Source organism: Pristis pectinata, chromosome 10 (genome assembly GCF_009764475.1).
Source record: "Pristis pectinata isolate sPriPec2 chromosome 10, sPriPec2.1.pri, whole genome shotgun sequence".
In the NCBI taxonomy this organism is placed as follows: domain Eukaryota; kingdom Metazoa; phylum Chordata; class Chondrichthyes; order Rhinopristiformes; family Pristidae; genus Pristis; species Pristis pectinata.
Window position 1 is genome coordinate 73,810,069 of NC_067414.1, and position 20,887 is coordinate 73,830,955.

A 20,887-nucleotide genomic window follows, 5' to 3' on the forward strand; every position below is an offset into this window, starting at 1 on the left:
GGGAGAGGGGGTTGTGTGGCGACTCACCATCCACGCAGGTGAACCGGCTCGGTGGTCGGGGCGCGTGTCGTCGGAGCGGTGGGGCCCAAGATGGCTCTGGGCCTTCGTCTTCCTTGAACAATGAGGGAGAACCCGCGCGCACGAAAAGATTTTGACGACGTAGCACGTACGTCATTTCCTTTTTCGGAAGGCGGGAACCGCGTGGCTTAAAAGGCCCGCACAAGGCGGGTAAATAAATCAGTCTTGTTCCACAGCTTGCAGACTCATGTCTTTATTCTCGCATCGCGGTAGCAGCCGCTACACTATCATGTTTTTCTCTCTTTGCTGCCTACACCCATCTTCCTCTATTTACATTCTACTAGACTGATCTAGTGATAAATAAGCAGAGAAACAAAGGACTGCAGATGCTGGAATCTAGATGAAAAACACTAGGACGCTGGAGGAACTCAGCAGGCCAGGCAGCATCTGTGGAGAAAAGCAGGCCGTCAACGTTTCGGGTCAGGACCCTTCTTCAGGACTGAAGATAGGAAAAGGGGAAGCCCAGTATATAGGAGGGGAAAGCAGAACAGTGATAGGCAGACAAAAGAGGGGAGGTGGGGCGGGCACAAGGTAATGATAGGTAGATGCAGGTAAGAGATAGCGATAGGCAGGTGCGAGGGAGGAGGGGAGAGCAGATCCACCGGGGGATGGGTCAAAGGTAAGGAGAGATAAAAGGGTAAAAAAAAGAGATAAGCTAGGAAGGGAGAGAAGAAGCATGGTGGGGGGGGGGTGTTGTGGGGAAGTGGGATGGGAATTACTTAAAGTGGGAGAATTCAAAGTTTATGCCATTAGGCTGCAAGGTTCCAAGACAGAAAATGAGGTGCTGTTCCTCCAGTTTGCGCTTGGAATTCTTCTGGCAGTGGAGGAGGCCGAGGACTGACATATCTGTGATAGTGGGGGGGAGTTGAAGTGACTGGCAACGGGGAGATGCAGGTCCGGTTACAGTTAGAGTTCAGGTGTTCTGGTAAACAGTCGCCTAGTCTGCATTTGGTCTCACCAATGTAGAGGAGGCCACACTTGGAGCATCAAATGCAGCAGATGATATTAAAGGAGGTGCAGGTGAATCTCTGTCTCATCTGAAAGGACTGTTTGGGTCCCTGGATGGAGGTGATGGAGGTGGTGTAGGGGCAGGTGTTGCACCTATGGCAGGGGCAGTGGAAAGTTCCCGGGGTGGGAGTGGGATGGGTGGATGGGGAGGAGTGAACTAGGGAGTCACAGAAAGAACGGTCCCTGCGAAAGGCAGAAGGGGGTGGGGAGGGGAAGATATGCTTGCTGGTGGGGTCCTGTTGGAGATGGCAGAAGTGGCAGAGAATGATGTGTAGGATACATAGGCTGGTGGGATGAAATGTGAGGACAAGGTGGACCCTGTCCCTTCTGGTTCTGGGAAAGGTGGGGATGAGGGCAGAGCTATGGGAAATGGCAGAGATACAGTTGCGAGCTTTCTCAACTACAGACAGGGGAAGCCTCAGTTAGAAAGGAAATTGGACATCTCAGATGTCCTGGAGTGGAAAGCTTCATCATGGGAGCAGATGCAGCGGAGGCAGAGAAATTGAGGAAACGGGATAGTGTCCCTGCAAGAGACAGGGTGGGAGGAGCTGTAATCGAGGTAGCTGCGGGCATCAGTGGGTTTGTAGAAGACGTTGGTGGATGAGGAATCTCCTGAGATGGAGACGGAAAGATGGAGGAAGGAGAGAGAGGTGTCAGAGATAGTCCAAGTGAAATGGAGAGCAGGGTGAAAATTAGTGGCAAAATTTATGAAACTGTCGAGTTCCGCATGGGTGCAAGGGATGGAACCAATGCAGTCATCAATATAGCGGAGAAAGAGTTGAGGAATGGGGCCGGAGTAGGTTTGGAACAGAGACTGTTCAACATAGCCAACAAAGAGGCAGGCATAGCTGGGCCCATGCAAGTGCCCATAGCTACGCCCTTGGTCTGTAGAAAGTGAGAGGAATCAAAAGTGAAGTTGTATAGGGCGAGGACAAGTTCAGCCAGGTGGAGGAGAGTGTTAGTGGAAGGGGACTGGTTCTGTCTTTGGTCAAAAAAGAAGTGGAAGGCAGGGAGGCCGTCATGATGGGGAATGGATGTATATAGAGATTGGACATCCATGGTGAAGATGATGTTGTGCGTGCCAGAGAACTTAAAGCTATGGAAGAGTTGGAGAGCGTGTGATGTGTCACGGACATAGGTAGGAAGGGATTGGACCAGGGGGGACAGGATAGTGTCCAGGGACGAGGATACCTCCAACTCTAGGACACTTCCTCCTACCTATCCCTGAACCATGATACCACCGAGGACCACCAGGACATTATCTCCTGCACCACTGACCTGATCACCTTGGGAGATCTCCCCCCACCCGAGAGCTACCAACATGATAATCCTGCAACCTCGGACTGCCCGCTTCTATCTCCTCCCCAAAATCCACAAGAAGGACTGTCCTGGCAGACCTATTGTCTCCACATGCTCTTGCCCCACGGAGCTCGTATCCTTGTACCTGGACACTATCCTGTTCCCCCAGTCCAATCAGCAGCCTGACGTTATGTTTTGCTGTTGTCCAGGTACTCCAAAGACTTCTGAGTGTTTCTAGCATTTTCTGTTTGTTTTATAAAAAGAATTAGGGCTTGGGTTGGTTTTGGATTGGCCATGGTTGGATTGGGTTCAGAGTGAGTTTTAATTTTATACCTGAAAAAACCTAATTCGTTTCTGGCCTCACTTATGACCTGTTTTATTATATTCGATCGAGCTAATCAATATCTTGTCAGTCTTCTGTCAATTATCAGCAAAATGGTCATTAACAGCACTATCAAAGGATCTTCCTCAACAATAACCAATTCACTTATGCTCACTGTGGGTTTTGCCAGAACCATTTGGCTCCAGATTTCAACATAACCAAAGAGCTAAATTCCAGAGGTGAGGTGAGAATGCCATCAAGGTAGCATTTGACCATAAGGCATCAGGGATCCCTGGTAAAACTGAAGACAATGGGAATAGAACCATAGAACCATAGAACAGTACAACACAATACAGGCCCCTCGGCTCACCATGTTGTGCCAACCTTTAAACCTCGCTTAAGACTATCTAACCCCTTCCTCCCACATATCCCCCTATTTTAAATTCCTCCATATGCTTATCTAACGATCTCTTGAACTTGACCAGTGTACCTGCCTCCACCACTACCCCAGGCAGCGCATTCCATACACCAACCACTCTCTGGGTGAAAAATCTCCCTCTGATATCTCCCTTGAACCTCCCACCCATTACTTTAAAGCCATGCCCTCTTGTTTAAGCATTGGTGCCCTGGGAAAAAGGCGCTGGCTGTCCCCTCTATCTATTCCTCTTAATATTTTGTGCACTCCTATCATGTCTCCCCTCATCCTCCTTCTCTCCAAAGAGTAAAGCCCTAGCTCCCTTAGTCTCTTCTCATAATCCATACTCACCAAACCAGGCAGCATCCTGGTAAATCTCCTCTGCACCCTTTCCAACGCTTCCACATCCTTCCTATAATGAGGCAACCAGAACTGGACTCAGTACTCTAAGTGTGGTCCAACCAGAGTTTTGTAGAGCTGTATCATTACCTCGCAGCTTTTAAACTCGATCCCCCGACTTATGAAAGCTAACATCCCATAAGCTTTCTTAACTACCCTATCCACCTGTGAGGCAAATTTCAGTGATCTGTGGATATGAACCCCCCAGATCCCTCTGCTCCTCCACACGACCCAGAATCCTGCCATTAACCTTGTACTCAGCTTTGGAGTTTGTCCTTCCAAAGTGTACCACCTCGCACTTCTCCGGATTGAACTCCATCTGCCACTTCTCAGCCCAGCTCTGCATCCTACCAATATCCCTCTGCAATCTCCTACAGTCCTCCACACTATCCACAACACCTCCAACCTTTGTGTCATCTGCAAACTTGCTAACCCACCCTTCTACCCCCCTCATCCAAGTCATTAATAAATATTATGAAAAGTAGAGGTCCCAGAACCGATCCCTGCAGGACATCACTAGTCACTGCCCTCCAATCCGAGGGCATTCCCTCCACCACAAACCTCTGCTTTCTACAGGCAAGACAATTCTGAATCCACTTGCCCAAGTGTCCCTAGATTCCATGCCCTCTGACCTTCTGAAGAAGCCTACCATAGGGAACCTTGTCAAATGCCTTATTAGAATCCATGTAGACCACACCTACTGCACTACCCTCATCAATCTTCCTGGTCACCTCCTCAAAGAATCCTATCAGGCTTGTGAGATATGATCTTCCCTTCACAAATCCACGCTGGCTGTCCCTAATCACTCCGTGATTCTCCAAATGCTCATAGATCCTATCTCTAAGAATCCTTTCCAACAGCCTGCCCACAACAGACTTGAGGCTCACTGGTCTGTAATTCCCTGGATTATCCCTACTACCTTTTTTGAATAAGGGGACAAATTTGCCACCCTCCAATCCTCCGGTACCATTCCCGTGGGCAACGAGGACTCAAAGATCCTAGCCAATGGTTCAACAATCTCCTCCCTCGCCTCGTGGAGCAGCCTGGGGAATATCCCATCAGGCCCCGGGGACTTATCTGTCCTAATATTTTCTAACAGCTCCAACACATCCTCTCTCTTGATATCTACAAATATCACAGTGAAAACACTCCAATGACTGGAGATGTTCATCACCCAAAGGAAGATGGTTGTGGTTGTCAGAGGTCAATCATCACAGCTCTAGGATTTCACTGCAGGGCAGTGTCCCAGGACAAACTATCTTCAGCTGCTTCAGCAAGGACCTTCTTTCCATCATGAGGTCAACAATAGGGACGTTTGCTGATGATTGCGCAAAGTTCAATTCCATTTGCAACTCCTCAGAAAATGAAATAGCCTATAACTGCATGCAGCAAGATCCAGACAATATTCAGGGTTGAGCTAATTAAGTGGCAAGTAACATTTGTACCACCAAATGACCACCACATCAAATCACCTACCCTTGACATTCAATGGCATTACCATCTCTAAGACTCCACCTTTAATAACATAAGGGATCACCTTTGGCTAGAAACTCAACAAGACCAGCCACATAAGTACTATGACTACAAGAGCAGGTCAAAGGGTGGGTATCCTATGACGTTTGGCAGATCTTCTGACACCTCAAGGTCTTTCCACCATCTACAAGCACAAGATAAGATCTTTATTAGTCACATGTACATCGAAACACACAGTGAAATGCATCAATTTTGCATTGAGTGCTCTGGAGGCAGCCTGCAAATATTGCCATGCATGCCCACAACTTCCTAACACGTACGTTTTTGGCATGGGGAGGAAATCGGAGCACCCGGAGGAAACCCACGCAGACACGGGGAGAACGTACAAACTCCTTACAGATAGCAGCCGGAATTGAACCCGGGTCGCTGGCGCTATAATAGCATTATGCTAACCACTTCACTACCATGCCAAGTCAGGAGCATGATGAAATACTTCGATGAGTGCCCCACCAGCAACTTAAATACGGAATTGGCGCAGCACCCCAGGGAGCCACACGAGTGGTATCAGTGCTGTGTTTTTTATATAAAAAGGTAACACTAATGATTGATCCGTACATGAATGTAAAGATTTGCGCTGTTTTATTGTTGTATATAGTTTGTTTTTTATCATAAATAAAGTTTATTTTGGAATAACGATAAAAAAGAAGCTTGACTGTGTCTAGGACAAGCAGTCTGCTCTATCAATGCCCTAGAAATTCATTCCCTCCATCACCCTCACACAGTGGCTGCAGTAGGTCCCATCTACAAAATACATTGCAATTACTCACCCAGGCTATTCTGGCAGCACCTCCCAAACCCTTGACCTCTACCATCGAGGAGGACAAGAGTAGCAAGTGCATGGGAACACCACCACTTGCAGGTTCCCCTCCACGTAATATACTGTCCTGTAGAGGCTGCCTTTCTTCTCTGGCAGAATCAAGAGCATGTAGTCAAATAATATTCCATATACATTGAAAGAACTTTTTTTGCAATAGAGCCTCAAACAAAGCATAACAGATGGTGACTATGGAAGAGCTATAGGGACACATTTCCATGAAAAAGAAAGCCTAATCAGCTTTTAGAAAACTGAACAGCATTCTGGAAATGCAAACCAAGAACAATGGAAGTGAACAGCCAGTCTGGTATACATAACTATTCACTGCACTTGGAAAGCAATTTATTTGAGCAGGCAGGGAATTAGTGAAATGCACCTCTGGCACATGCTAAGGAACACTACTAAGGAAATTTTATTTCCAGATCCTTTACTTCTTTTATCTTTTTTTATACTAGTTTTGTTGTTCTGCTTAAAGTTTTTTCGTTGGCAGTTGTTTAAAGCCACAATACTGACTTTCATTTTCTGGTTGCTAGATCATGCTTGCCTTTGGCAATGCAGAGAAGCACCATTGATAACCTGATTGTGAGGATTCAGTGCTCTATCTGCTCAGAGCCAGAAGACGTGGCGGGCAGCATTTGCTGCCTTTGGCACTGTTGCCACTCAGCAGAAAGCTGGCAGATGAGCCTCTAGGGTGTCTCTTTGCTCGTCCGGCAGCCAGAGTGCCAGTTCCTTTATAGAGCTACTGCCAACTAAAGGAGCTGGCACTGGTCTTACTGGCAGTGGTAAGACTCAATTGTACAATAAGATCTTACAGCTGCCTCTGGAAAGGATAGTGTTTCTACACAGGTTTGAGAATCATCTCATAAGATATAGTTGGTTGAATATTTAGTCTGACCATACAGGTCACTAATATATTTCTGACTTGGTCAAAGATTGTGCAGACTTTGCCTGCTTTTGGAGAGTATTCAGTGGGTTGGAACAACTTCATTTACATTTGTTACTCCCTTGCTGTGGTGAAGTGGGATAGGGCACACGTCAGCCTTTGATTCCATTTTAAAACCTAATGCCAATTCCAGTCCTGGACTTTTGAATTGACTGTCACCAAGGTAAATGCTGATTCAACTGAAACTTTGCAAAGGGAATTGAAAGACCTATGACTCAACACGGTATTGAATCTAAATCCCTGCTGTTGCCAAGACAATATGAAATAAGAAAGGACTGAAACGATCTTTGCAAACCCTGAACAGCTGCAAGCTGGGTGTAAGTTTTACTGAATTGAGGTGAATGGCTGACGCCATATGGAGATCAAAAAGTTATGTCCAAAACAGTGTTGAACCTGTAACGGATTATAATATAATGAGGTTCAGAATGCCCAGACCTGTACGATGGTATTTTTGTTTCTGTCTCCATTGATGCTGCCTGACTTGTTGAGTATTGCCAGCGTTTTCTGCTTTCTTTTCAGATTTCCAACATCTGCAGTTTTTGCTTTTAGATAATAACTAGCAATAGGATTTAAATACTTGAGGTCTACAGCTAATCTTTCTGTGTGTCAGCTGAAATTTCTTCTGCTGGATTCAACCTCGTCAGCACCAGGTCAGTATCTTTGCCACAGATATTTAATGAGGCAGATGTTTAAAATAAAAATGAAACACCAAGTGTTGGTTTTCCATACAGTAAGTCACTGATGCTATTATCATATTCATACTGACCAAGTTCAAACCAATCAACATATTATTGAAGAGGCCACAGATACAATATGCTTATGAATTTTAGTATTTGACTAGTTGTACATTCATATTTAATTGCTGCGTCTGTGGAATACACCTTCCTGATTAAGTTAATTAAAGGAATGCAATTCTCTTTCATTTCGAAATAAAATCTTTGATATTTTTCTCAAACTGCAGGATCCTCTGTGCTAATCAATCACGCAAAACTCAGTGAACATAATATTGCAATAACAATTATTTAATCATTTCATATTGATAGCAGCAATACTATTAGTTTGCCATTAAACAATTCATGATTTCTCTTAAACAAGCAGGGCCTGCAATACCTTACAGTCATTTGTGCACTCCTATGGTAATAACATTTTAAAACACAATCTAGTCATGATGTTAGTGATGCAGGATCAACAATTCATAACTCTCTTCCCAGAGGACAACTCAGAATACAGATTGTTTAAGTAAACTATCAATGACTTTTATGTTAAGGTAGAAACGTACACTAAAAAAGGAAGAAAGCAGAATAGTGGATTAGTTTACTTTCAATAGATTGTGGTTAATAAAAATATGTTTAAATGATTTAAACATGCTTTAATTAAAGTATATTTTACTTACTGAGATCTTGGCAGTATCAGCCTGCTTTAGTTGGCAGCGTACTCCAGTCAGAAGGTAGTAAGGTAGTAAATCAAATTCACTGTCACCTATTTTTTAGTTGTGATGAATGTTCTTAGAATTCCAAAGTGGATTACAGGCATGTATGCAAACTCCTGCTGTGAAATGAATCAGCTGCCTTCTTGGTTCAGGGTTTAGTGCACCCACACTCAAAATCCACTGGAAGTATGCAGGGAATGCAAATCATGAATTGCACTCTGATTTGGTGACAGTTCTGTCAACTTGCAGCTTCAGCTGACAGTCCAGCCAATGTCCTCCCTTAACCTCAGGCATCAGAACATGCTTTAAGTTGTAAGTGCATGTTCCATGGACTAACAACCATTCCGCTGGGACAATGCCACGGAAGTACGAGTAATCTACTGTAGGACCAATTCCCCGACTTTTGTGAAATGTTGTAAGTCTCTTTGAAAATTAGTAATTCATATCTGCGAGTTTAATGGCAGCACTCTGGACAGGCATTACAGTGAGCCAGGCTTGACTGAGACCTGTCTGAGCTTGTCCAGCATCAAACTGATCTCGCATGACAGAAATCAGAGTTTCCACTGTGGCTCTCGGACATTTGGTGAGCTGTTTGTTCTGCAATGAAGTCCATGTTATTGGCCATCAGATACAGGCTCATGGTAAATACTTTGACAGAATTGGCCACCACTTCCATGTTGGAAAATATGAATTCCATATTGCGCATAAAGCCCAGTGCTAGGATGATGCCAGACCCTAATAATAAATGCTAGTTTTCTGGCAGGCTTTCCAATGCACCAGCCATTTCATTGTGCACACCTGTCAATCACCTTCTGTAACCTTCCCCAGTCAAACCCCTCTGCAGCGTAAACCCTCATTCCACTGTAGCACTGGCACCTGCATTATCCTTAGTCCCGGACTTGGCTACAGAACACCTGTACAATGTCTAATCGAATCAAGTTCTTACCACTGTGCTATTTCCTAACCTACGTGCAGATTCAATTTGCGAGTTGGCATTCATGAGGAAAATTAATGATCGTGACGTTCTCATCGCTGTCTTCTTGGGTTTCCTCCACTGTCTGGCCAAGTTGCATTTTCAGAATATCTGAAAGGACAGAGGCACAGGGTGAGTTCTGATAATGGGAGGAGGCAATTAAGAGGGACATCATCCACAGCTTGTCATCCAAAAGAGAGAATGGGATGAAGGTAAGTAGGAAGTGAGGAAGATGGAGGAGGACACCATGACATCAACTGATTATTCCTTGCCTTTGGTCACTGCTTCAACAATGGTTGGATCTTGTATTGCCTGCGATATCTCCTTTTTGAGGGTTAACAGCGGAGAGGCACAACAGCTCTTCTCGATTGGCTCCCGCTTATTTGCTTCTCCTTCCTGTCTGGGTTTCATCAAAAGCCAATGTACAGATGCAGTAAGCAGTTAGGGAAGTGAATAGCATGAGGGCTTTATTGTGGTGGGAATGGAGTACAAGCCTGTGCTGACATTGGGCGCATCTTTTCTTCACTTCAGGTCTTAAAGTATGTGTGACTGTCTCATTGGGATCTGCAGCCATTGTCTGCAGGAAGACAACCAGTGACTGGTGGCAGTGTAAGACAAGGTGCCGGTAACTTTCATATTGCCTTTCAGATACTATGGGTTGAGGTGCATGTTGCTGTCTCTTGGAGTTTTCAGGATCCAATTATTATACCAAGTCAAGTTATTCCACTGGCACTGATCCAGGAAATTGTGCAGCCACAGGTGGAACAAGCTTCATAAGCCTACATTTTTCAAGACTGTGACACATGTCAGGCATCTGACTTCTCCCTCATGGCATCAAGTGCCTAACATTAAAGGCAGTTAAAGACTGTCTAAGCTCCATAGATGCAGCCATCAGCAGACCTGTAGTTCCCTCCCAGGAGCAAGCTGCCTTAAGAAGAGAGTTGTGCTAATCATACAAGATTGTGTTCCACAGGTTCAGCAAACCACCTTGTGTGTTATAGATTCTTAGGTTGCAATTAGAGTAAGAAGGGAAGATTTAAGTACAGTATCTGGGAAAAACAGGGAGTAGTGAAAGAGAAACATGGTTTCACATTCCATGCAACTATATTAACGATGTACATATATAAGTCTTGCTGTGTTACTCTGGAAGAAAATTGTCATTTGGGAAAAGAGGGACTTATTTAAACCAATATATTCAATTGGATAACAAAAGCATTCATAGTTTTATTTGAGCAAAGAAATCTGTGAAATGTTACCACTTTGTACTTGATGGATCTGTACCACTTTCTGTAAGGAAAGTTTAGCATATTAATAGCAGACAGCTTCCACATCATTTATATTTGTGCAGGGTGCCTCTGTATATGTCACTGCTCATTACACTCTGCATTTTATGAAACTCAGCATTGCATTAAACTAAATGGTCTTCTTGCACATCTGCCTCGCTGTTGTTTCAGACTGGATTAACTGTTCAGGCCTCCTTACGCCGTGCTGGTGATTTGATGAATGGTTACTGAATGAAACCATGGGTGGTAATGAATCAAATACTCCATGGCTGCTAGAACTGAGCTGTTGGCTTAAAAATTGACCTCACAGTGTAGCTCCTCTTTTGCCTGTTTAGTCGTCTTATGACATTGCCCCTTCTCTCTTCTTTTTTCTATGCTGCTCTCATCTTCTTCCTCCATTTAAATAGGTGATCTAGTATCTGGCACAAATGGAAACCCTATTTATGAGCTTCATAGAATATCATGAAGTTCAGCTCAATCCACAAAAGAAGTTGTGTTGAAAACTCCTCTCAACTTCAGAAATCTCTGTTTCAACTTTGTCCTAGCTGCAAATGGAAAAGTAAAGAACTTCTGCCGTATCAGCTGATGCTGGCAACAAGTCTGCCTCACTTATGTTGTGTTAGGTTAAGTTCGGTGCATTATGAACGGAAGTCACAGGTTCAGCATCATTGCTATACATTTTATGAATGATGTAGAAGACCTTCTGGTTCTAGGCCTGTCAATGGCACTATAGAAGTCCAATTATTTCTTTTTATTTTCTGCCAATGGGAGTTGAACCAATACTTCATGCATTCCATTAGATGACCACTAATTTCACCAAATGTTATCATGTAGAAAGCCATGATATAAGAGAAACAAAGGACTGCAGATGCTGGAATCGACATGAAAAACACAATGATGCTGGAGGAACTCAGCAGGCCAGGCAGCATCTGTGGAGGAAAGCAGGCGGTCAATGTTTCAGGTCAGGACCCTTCTTCAGGACTCCATGGATGCTGCCTGGCCTGCTGAGTTCCTCCAGCATCATTGTGTTTCTCAAGCCATGATATAGTGTCTTATCAAAAGTTCTCTGAAAGTCCAGGTACTGTCAACCAAGTTCCCCTCATCCATATTCCTGGTGATTTCTTTTTTCATTAAAAGTCATATTATGAGGACACAACCTTTCCTGGAAGCCCACTTTCCTTAGGTCTGCCAGCTAACTGAAACTTTTCCCAAGCATTCTCCCACACTGAGGTTTGATACAAATAGAAAGATTCCTCTTTATCATGTTGTAATATATTTTCTAATATATGTTAATGAACACACACACGGAAAGTTTTGGCTCACATTGACCTCGAGAACACTGCAATTACTTGGAGAAAAACTAGGGGAACCAGGTATGTCCCAGTATCCAATCATTAAATTGTTGGTAAAGTACATTCCCATTACAACAGAAATTCATCAAAAAACCCAAGTAACTTCAGAGCCATTTTTAGCATCTTTACTGATCTTAAGCAACCCAAACATAAGGAACAAATTGGAGATATTCATTGAGCCGTAGACTCAAACCACAAGCAAACAGGCCCTCTGGCCCACAGTGCCTGCACCAACCATCTTGTGCCTATCTACAATAATCCTACTTTATTCTCCCACATTTCCATCAATTCCTCCCACTCACCTACACACTAAGGGCAATTTACAATGGCCAACTAACCTACCAACCTTGAACATTTTGCTAGTTTCATTTTTATAGTAGCTTCTACCATATAATTTTGAAGGAGAATTTTTTATTGTTGAGATTTCTGTTAATTGTTATTTTGTGGGTGAAAGCTTTTACTTTGTATCCAGGAATTTGTAATTGGAAACTTCTATTCACTGTTTAAATATAAGTTAATTTGCCTAGATAACATTAGATACTGGTTCTGTTGTTCAATCAGGTGAGAAAATTTGAAGTTGCATACTCTGTGGGCACGAGGAATTAAGATACACAGTAAAAGATAAGTTTCCTTCAGTGTCCTGGTTTATATGTCAGCATTGTTACCTTACCATTTGGTTATCTATGCATCCACGTACCTTACAATCAAACAGCAGGAGATTTAAATCCACTGAGTTCTCTGGTTTTGATTTTTTTCCCACTAATATTTCCTATATTTCAATGCAAAAGAAACAAGTAAAAGAGCAAAACATGAATAAAAACCTGAATGTGAAGATTTTAAAATGAAATCATTCATTTATTAGAATCACTTCTGTCAGAAGAGGGCAGCGTTGTCTGAGTGAATCAGCAAACGCCTTCATGCTGCTGCCTATTGGTCTCGTGCAATCTGAGTAATACAATGACATCATTAGATCCTCTCAACAATAAGTCATAAGGTAAATTTAGAATAAAGCAGATTAGAAATCTTCAGTGTTTTTAACACACACAAGAAATTCTGTCAGCAGCGTGCAAAACTCTAATATACATACAGATGTTTATGCATAAGAAGGCTGCTTCTAAACTCAAGTAATGAGTAGACAGTAGCTGAAGGCAGCTTTGAAATGCATGTTTGGCATTGATTAATAAACATAGAACTTAATTGTATTTTCTAAACATTTCATCAGTCCTGAACTAAACATGACAATCAAAATACTGTTGAATATTTAATTTTTTTAAATTGAATTGCTTACCAGCAAAATAAAACATTCCAGCCAAGGACACCTCAAGTTGACTTAACAAGATCCTATGAGCTTGGGATGTGTGAAGAACCCACGTTTTCAATGTAGAAAACTGTAATTGTTTTGTATGGCTAAGCTTTCATAAAATAATTTCTTCTTTCAGGTTTTTGACTCATCAGAAGTATTTTATAAGCAAAACAGGCTAATCATTTCTGTGAAATAATCTATATTAAGAAATAACAGGACGTGAAGAATGAGATGACTAAATTGCTCAATTAAAGATAAGGGGAAATATTCCAAATATGCTTACAATGTTACTGGCCATGAGGAATTAGGAAAGATTTAACTCCTACAATTATTTTCTCATACTTCTTATATTTCCTTATGAAATAGAGGGAGGCCATTCAACCCATTAACTCTATGTTGGCTCTTAGACCAGTTCCATCAATCCCATTTGCTAGCTTATTTCCCTGTAACCCATTCACTCCCACATGCCCATCAACTCCACTCTGATTCTTCTGACACCCACCTACACTTGAGGCAATTTACAGTGACCAGAATGTCTTTGGGAGGCGGGAGGCAACCAGAGACCCCAGGCAAAACCCACATGGTCACAGTCAGAATGTGCAAACTCTACACAAACAGCACCGGAGATCAGGATTAAACCTGGGTCACTGGAGCTATGAGGCCCAGCATATGAAATAAAAGCAGGACCGTGTCATTCACTTTCTTGCATCTTCACTCCCATTCACTAAGATCATGAATGATCTTTTGCCCTGTTGCCACTGTTTCCTGCACTAACCCAATATAGCTTGATTCCCTTGATATCCAAAAATCAAGCAATCACTGACATGAATTCAACCCACAGACTTCTTGTGAAGAGAATTCCAAAGATTCATTACCTTCTGGGCTAAGAAATTTCTCCTCAAGTCCATCCTGCATAGCCAATCCGTTATTTTGAGACATGAGCCCTGATTCTTGACTCCTCAACCATGGGAGACATCATAAGAGATTTGTACATTTCAATGAAATCACAGTATATTCATCTAAATTGTTGAGTGAGTAGCCCCAGTCTGGTTAACCTCCTCACGGGACAGGAATCAACAATGGTGAACTTTGTGGTGCTCCCTACTCCTTAGGTGGGGAGACTTAATTCCGTCTCTAGTCTCATCAGCGGTCTCTTCTGGAGTCACAAGAGACTGCAGATGCTGGAATCTGGAGCGAGAAAACCAGATGCTGTGTTCTGGACCTAAACGTCGACTGTCCATTTCCCTCCACAATTACAGCCTGACCAGCTGAGTTCCACCAGCATCTTGTTTTTTGCACCACTCTCCTGGAGTGTTTAGCCACTGTCTCAGAAAAATATAACTGCTAGGTGGAGTAAATGTTGGGAACCAAAAGATGGGTGGTTAGCTTTTTGGAGTGATTTGGCACTTCTGGAAGTGCATTTTTTTTGCATGTTGGTATTTCCTTTTTAAGGGGATTGTTTTCCACTTTATGAAACAAAGTCATAACTTTGAAAACAACTATCGCATTGAAGGATGCAAAGTGATTCAATATCATGCCCACTGATGTGCCCTTTCCAAATGTAGATAACCCTCTGTCATCTTAATCATTCTACTTCTCACATGAGCCACCCTCAAACATTGTTTCAATTAATGTGCAGGTTGTACTGTGCTCCCGCGTCGTAAAAGAAGTAGATCGAAGTAGGCCAAGTTTAACTCTTGAGGACCCTTTATAACTATTGAGAAGGGAACCTTTCATTTTCAGCCTGTGGAACTTGAGCCAGTTTTCAGAGCTGGTTTTGAACTTTCTCCACTATCCTCCTCTAGCAGAGAATGAGAGCAGGCAATCTCTACCAAGGCAGGTGACCAGCTTCTGTGACATCTCATAGACTGCTTATAGATGATGCTCCCATTTTTTAATTCAATTCCTGCAGGGAAGCTGTTAGGTTTTACTCAATATATCATTTATATGATATTTGGGAACTCAGTGACTGGGTTTCTGCAAACTTGCCAGGTGGACCATCACAGATAGGGGATGTAAATCGATGGGGTGTAATAATGGCTTCCTCTTCCAAACTCACCCTATTTCCAGCGAGAAGGGTTAGGTTAGGTCCGGTGCTAAAGTTTGGCGAATCATGTGTAGGCTTCTATTTGATATACCTTTGAAATTTCTGCTGACTTATATGGGATTAATTAGGATATAAATGTTATGGAATTGTTTGGAATTTTAAATGGCACCATATCTTAGACTGAGATGTGTATGCTTCACCAGATTGAGGAATCACCATTTAATTTCCCTGTTGGCGGGAAGATTTCTGTATGGATTGAGTCTGGATATTCTTCTGTCTTCCTGACTGATATCTAATTCATAGACATGGCATGTTTACAAGATTGCATTGACAATGCTGCAGGTATTGACAGTGGTTTTGTTCTGCAGATAAAGGCACCGAGATGAGGCAGAACATGTTAAAGTCCATCTAATCTGTGATTATAGCAATCATTGTGCTAGACTATGTTGCACTTACCACACCTTGTGTTCACCAGATGCCCACTGTCACACTTACCTTTTGCCATCAGGCAGTGCCTGATAGCCTACTGACCCTGGTACTGTGGCCATTCAATGAGGGGCGACTGGACTGTAGGCACAGGAGACCAAGACTTTGGCCACAGATCACCCTGTTGGCCTTTTGACAGATCCACTGTTTTTAAATGTGTCTGATCATCAGATGCATTTAGAAACAGTGGTCAAACAACTAAATAATTTTAAACAATTAAAAAATTAATAAAAAAGTTAAAAAATGGTATTGGCACTTAAAATCACATTCAACTTATGTAAATTAATTTAAAATGTTAATACAGAAATGCTCCAATAATGCGGCACCCTTAGGACTTTGGTAATGTCAGACCAACAGATTTTCCAGACTATTGGATGTTCTTTCTATTAATACTCAAACACTCTTTAACTTCACTTTTTTTTTACGTGCTATACAGCAGTATAGTACATTTGCCAGTGAATCCGGTGGCTTAAAGAGAGCAGGAAAAATACAAGCACATTGGACCCCAGCTCTGGTTGCAAACCTACCCATGTTCCTGATCCTGGTGTCCTGGACCCCAACCAGCTCTGGCCACACATCCCACTTGCACTCGAGACTCTTGGCTTACGTTCCGGACTCATGAGAGAGACAGATGCTAAACCACCAGGATTCTCCAAAAATTGGATGGTGGATTATAGGATTTTTACTGCAATTAAACTAAAGCTAAAATAAAACAAACTCTATTTCCTGTTAGTGAAGGTCAGCAAGCACATTCATATAAATAAGACTGTGCCAGCCATGGCTGGTGTAAAGCTGAGGGGTCATGGGTGAAGTGCATCCAGCCCCTTAGCTCAGGATGAAATGGAACTCTCTTGGACTCTATGGTGTATGTAATGTATTTCCATGTATCTAAACTGCAGTGCACAGGAGCAGAAGTTTGGAAAATGCCAACATGCACGCTTCACTATCCACCCATTCTCTGAAGAATCCTGGGTAAAAGTCACTGTGACCTGACCTAAAGTCTTTTAAATATCCTTCAACAAAACTGACATAAGATGGCTTAAAGTTTTGGGAATCATTGGTCCAAAGTCAACTTTTCCTCCCAAGCATGCTACAATTAACATAAATGCTTTCTTGGCTTATTCATTTACTATATACGAATTTTCTGAAGGAAATCTAATTTTCATTTGAATGAATTAACAACTGCAGCTTCCACCATTTTTCTCAGGAGCCTGAGCTATAGATCTACCGCTATCATTATTTTGCATGCTGTAATGTGTTATTTTTTGACCCATTATACTTTCCGTCTCTGTGCTTATGAGTGTTCCAATGCTAATTAAATAATGAGTCAGTTCTTATCCCATTGTATCTGTGCTGGTTAGTCAGCTGTTTCCCATTCTCCATTTTGCTTCTGCAATTTCATCTTCTATCATGTTAAAGCTATATTGATGAACTAATCAGTGAAGTAATAAAGATCAGAAGGTACCCTGATCACCAAGAGGATAATGATGAAATATGCAAAGGAACATCTCTTTGTCTAACAACCTTTGTTGATAGCCCCGTGATGAGGAGTCTCTATGTCTCCACTCCATTCTTTATTGTCTTAAAGTTTCATAAAGAGCAAAAAGCATCTTTAATCAACAAAGAAATATTTGTGTGCCCTGAAGAAAATGCTCCTACAGAATTTTAATTTGTCCTTTTGTCTTCAGTTCTTTATGGATTTATTTCAATGCATTATTTTCAAATTTATGAAGTTATATTTGCTTTATTATCTAATGAAACTTGTTGTGGCATTGATCTGCTGTCAGTTCCAAAGATTGAATTAAACATGAGGAAACATTTGGTTTTTGGTTGCCATTTGTAAATGGGTAATCAAAACAGAAAATGGTGGAAATGCTCAGCAGGTCAGGAAGCATCTGAGTGAATAGAAGATCTTTCATCTTCTGCTTATTTTTCCACAGATGCTGCCTCATCTGCTGAGTGTTTAGAACATTTTCAGATTTTATTTCAGATTTCTAGCATCTGGAGTTCTTGTGATTCTCATTTATATTAGAAATGTGTGCATTACTTCAACAGAACTGAACTTGGCAAGTAAAACTCCTGGCTGATACTCTGACATTCATTTAGTGCCGTGAAAGAAATTTCTCCCGCTAACTGACAGCAATTCCACTCCTGAGCATCAGTCTGTGCGTGAAAAATAGTAGGGTCGTGCTGTAATGTGGTGGGTACAGAATCAAGCTTGTTTATGTATAGTCTTATCTTTCCTGGAGGCACATTGGATATTTATGTTCATTTCCTGAGTTCAAAAACAAAGCGTGTTTAACTGGCAAATTATATATAGGTGTTGCCTGGTCCCTCACCATCAATGTTGTGACTTGTCACCATTGACTGGAAACTGAACTGGACCAGCAACGTGAATGGCATGGCTACAAGAGCAGGACTGAAGCTGGATATTCCATGTTGAAAGGCTCATTTTCAGCCTGACTCTCTGTGAATGATGTTGAGGAAGTATTCCCACAGTATTGTTCACAATGATGTTGTGGAATTTTCACCAAGATGAAAAAATGACAAGGTATTTCCGGGTTAGAGGGACTTGTGAGTTGGAGGGGACCATTTTGGTGTTCCTATTTGCTTGCTCCTGTTGTCCTTCTGGTTGCTGGAGTCTGAATATTTAACTGTTGTTTCTGAAGCTGTCATGTTGTCATTCTCCAATGTTTCTTGAAGAGAGCACATCATATAGCCAATGGGAGTTGAGGGTTGATTACATTCTCCTTATTTTGTTGGTTTGTTATAGTTTGTTATGATAGCCTGAGTTAAATGCACTATTGTAGCTGATGAATTGTCATTCTCTAAACCAACCAGTCCTTCAGGAACAGTGGCTTTGATTGAAGTAACTCTCCTCTCACATGCCTTTAGGCGTGCTGTCTAAATGAGGTTTTCAGCTCACCAAAATCTGATTGTTTAGCATTTCCAAGGAATTGTGAATTTTGAAGTTTTGTGGAGAGTCAAAAGTGACAAAGGGTTCAGAGAAGAGAAGGTTAACTTCAGCAAATTCAGCCCCTCCTTTCTATTTTTTTCTAACTGTTGGGACATTTTCAGATCCCCCTTGTTTTTCTTATGCCATAGTGGGAATTAATTTTGAGTATGTGGGACACAAGCTGCCTTTACTATACTGTTGTATGGCCCTGCAGATATATAGGTGCTATTAGTCATGTTTTCCTGCAGATATGATTACACTTGTCCCATCCCCATCCCCTTTTACCTTGCACCATCATGACTTTCATCATTTAATCTCCCCAACCTTCTTCCCAATCACAGACCGTCCCCTTTGTTCTTTTGTCCTCTTCTTCTTTCCCACTTTATATACATTTTTAAAGCCTCTCACTCTTTGTCCAGGTTGGATGAAGATTCATTGACCTGAAACATTATTTTTTTCATGATTGCTGATGGATGTTCTAAGTATTTCTGGAATTTCTACTTTTGTTTCAGATATCCAGCATATACAATCTTTTGTATTTGAATTTTGCTAATTCGTTTTTAAGGTTGTATAGCGAATACATGCTACTTCCTGAACAAAGTATAAGGATTAATCTTGCCAATCAGAGAATTAATAAGTCAACATTTTTTAGACAAAAACCTTTTATTGATGAAGTGATAAGTAGACATAGGAAAAATTACTGGAATTATTCAGCGAAACAAACATTTCTGGTCAATGAATTTCCTTCAAATAATTATTTCTTATAAAATAAGCAGTTCAGGTAAAAAGAAATCAGGATTTTAACGTACTTAATATTTGTGATATTGAAAACAAAGATAGTGCTTAATGAATTTCAAATAATGTTTTCTAATTTGTGTTTTGTTGTTCTGTAGTCTGTCAATCAGCATGCTATTGAAATGCACTCTGGAGCAGCAGTAGTAAGGTATCCTTTTATTTTATTTGCAGCATGGAAGTTAAGAGCAAGAAAATCTCTCAACACAGTCTGGTCTGAGGGATGCACACAAAAAGCAAGATTCCAGATGTTCAGCTATTGTCCCTATATTGTAAACTTTGGCAATATACTATTAAGATATTGGTGAGGCTTGGAAGGTAAAAATTAAATCAAATAGAGTGGAACTTCTTCAGGGCTGCTGCTGCACCAATACTGTAACTTGTTGGAGTGGAAGCCAATGCGAACTCTTGAACTTAAGAACAGATCCCAAAGAACTTCTGGGTGCAGTTTCAGCACATGAGAGGGAGGAGGGGCTGCTCTGAGGAATTTCTGAGTAGAGACCTTCTTTGTTTGCAAGAAACCAACGTAATAACAACTGGACACCCTGAATTTGGATTTGATTAGCATTGGGCAGACAGCACAAGTCAAAGCCCCTAAATTGGCAATTGCATTGAAAAATCAGTTATTGTAAGGAATGGAAAAATACCTCAATGTTTTTTTTCTGAAGCTTAATGTTGAGACACAGCAGCAGAATATTTATTCTGCATCTAACAGTGCCGTATCTGACAATGAAGACAAAGGAGGCTGCAAATGCTGGGAATCTGGAACAAAAACAGAATCCTGGAAGAATTGGGTGGGTTAAGGAGCATCTGTGCAGGCAAAAGGTGTAAATTGAAGTTTTGGGTCAAGACCTTGCATCAAGACTGAACAGGAAGAGGAGAGATTGCCAGTTTACAGCAGTACATTAGGGTATGGGACAGAGGGCGGTAGGTGATAGGTTGAACCTGATGAGGAGGTGATGATGGATAGAAGGAACCAGGTGGGGGAGGGGAGGATTGTCGGACAGATACTGGTTGGTGATAGGTGGAGCCACACAGAGAGAGGATGGTGGGCAGATGGAACCAGTAGGGGGAAGGGATGGGAGGATGAACAGTGGGAGTGAACAATGGGGATGAACAATGAATGCTTGTAGGAGGAGAGCACTGGGGGTGTTGGTTACCTGAAACTGGAAAATTCGGTTTTCATACAATTAGGTTGTAAGCTGCCCAAGCAGAATATGAGATGTTGCTCTTCCAGTTTGTATTTGGCCCCTCTGTAGCCATGGAGAAGGCCAAGGAGACAGAGAAATTGAGAAAAAGGAACATTATCTTTACAAGAGACAGGGAGCGAGGAGGTGTAGTTGAGGCAACTGTGGGAGTTAGTGGGTTTATAGAAGATGTCAATGGCAAGTCTGTCTCCTGAGATGGAGACTGAGAGATCCAGAAAAGAAAGAGAAGTGTCAAAGATAGCTTCGG

The 20,887-nt window shown here is 42.0% G+C and overlaps 1 long non-coding RNA gene across 1 annotated transcript in view; it reads right to left on the bottom strand.

Annotated features, from left to right (window-relative positions):
* The window catches only part of LOC127575383 (uncharacterized), a 54,418-nt gene extending 46,060 nt beyond the window's left edge, over positions 1–8,358 (bottom strand). The window contains exon 1 of the long non-coding RNA XR_007957044.1: positions 8,205–8,358. This is a non-coding gene — a long non-coding RNA (uncharacterized LOC127575383). The remainder of the gene's footprint in view (positions 1–8,204) is intronic.
* Between the last annotated feature and the right edge of the window lie 12,529 nt (positions 8,359–20,887).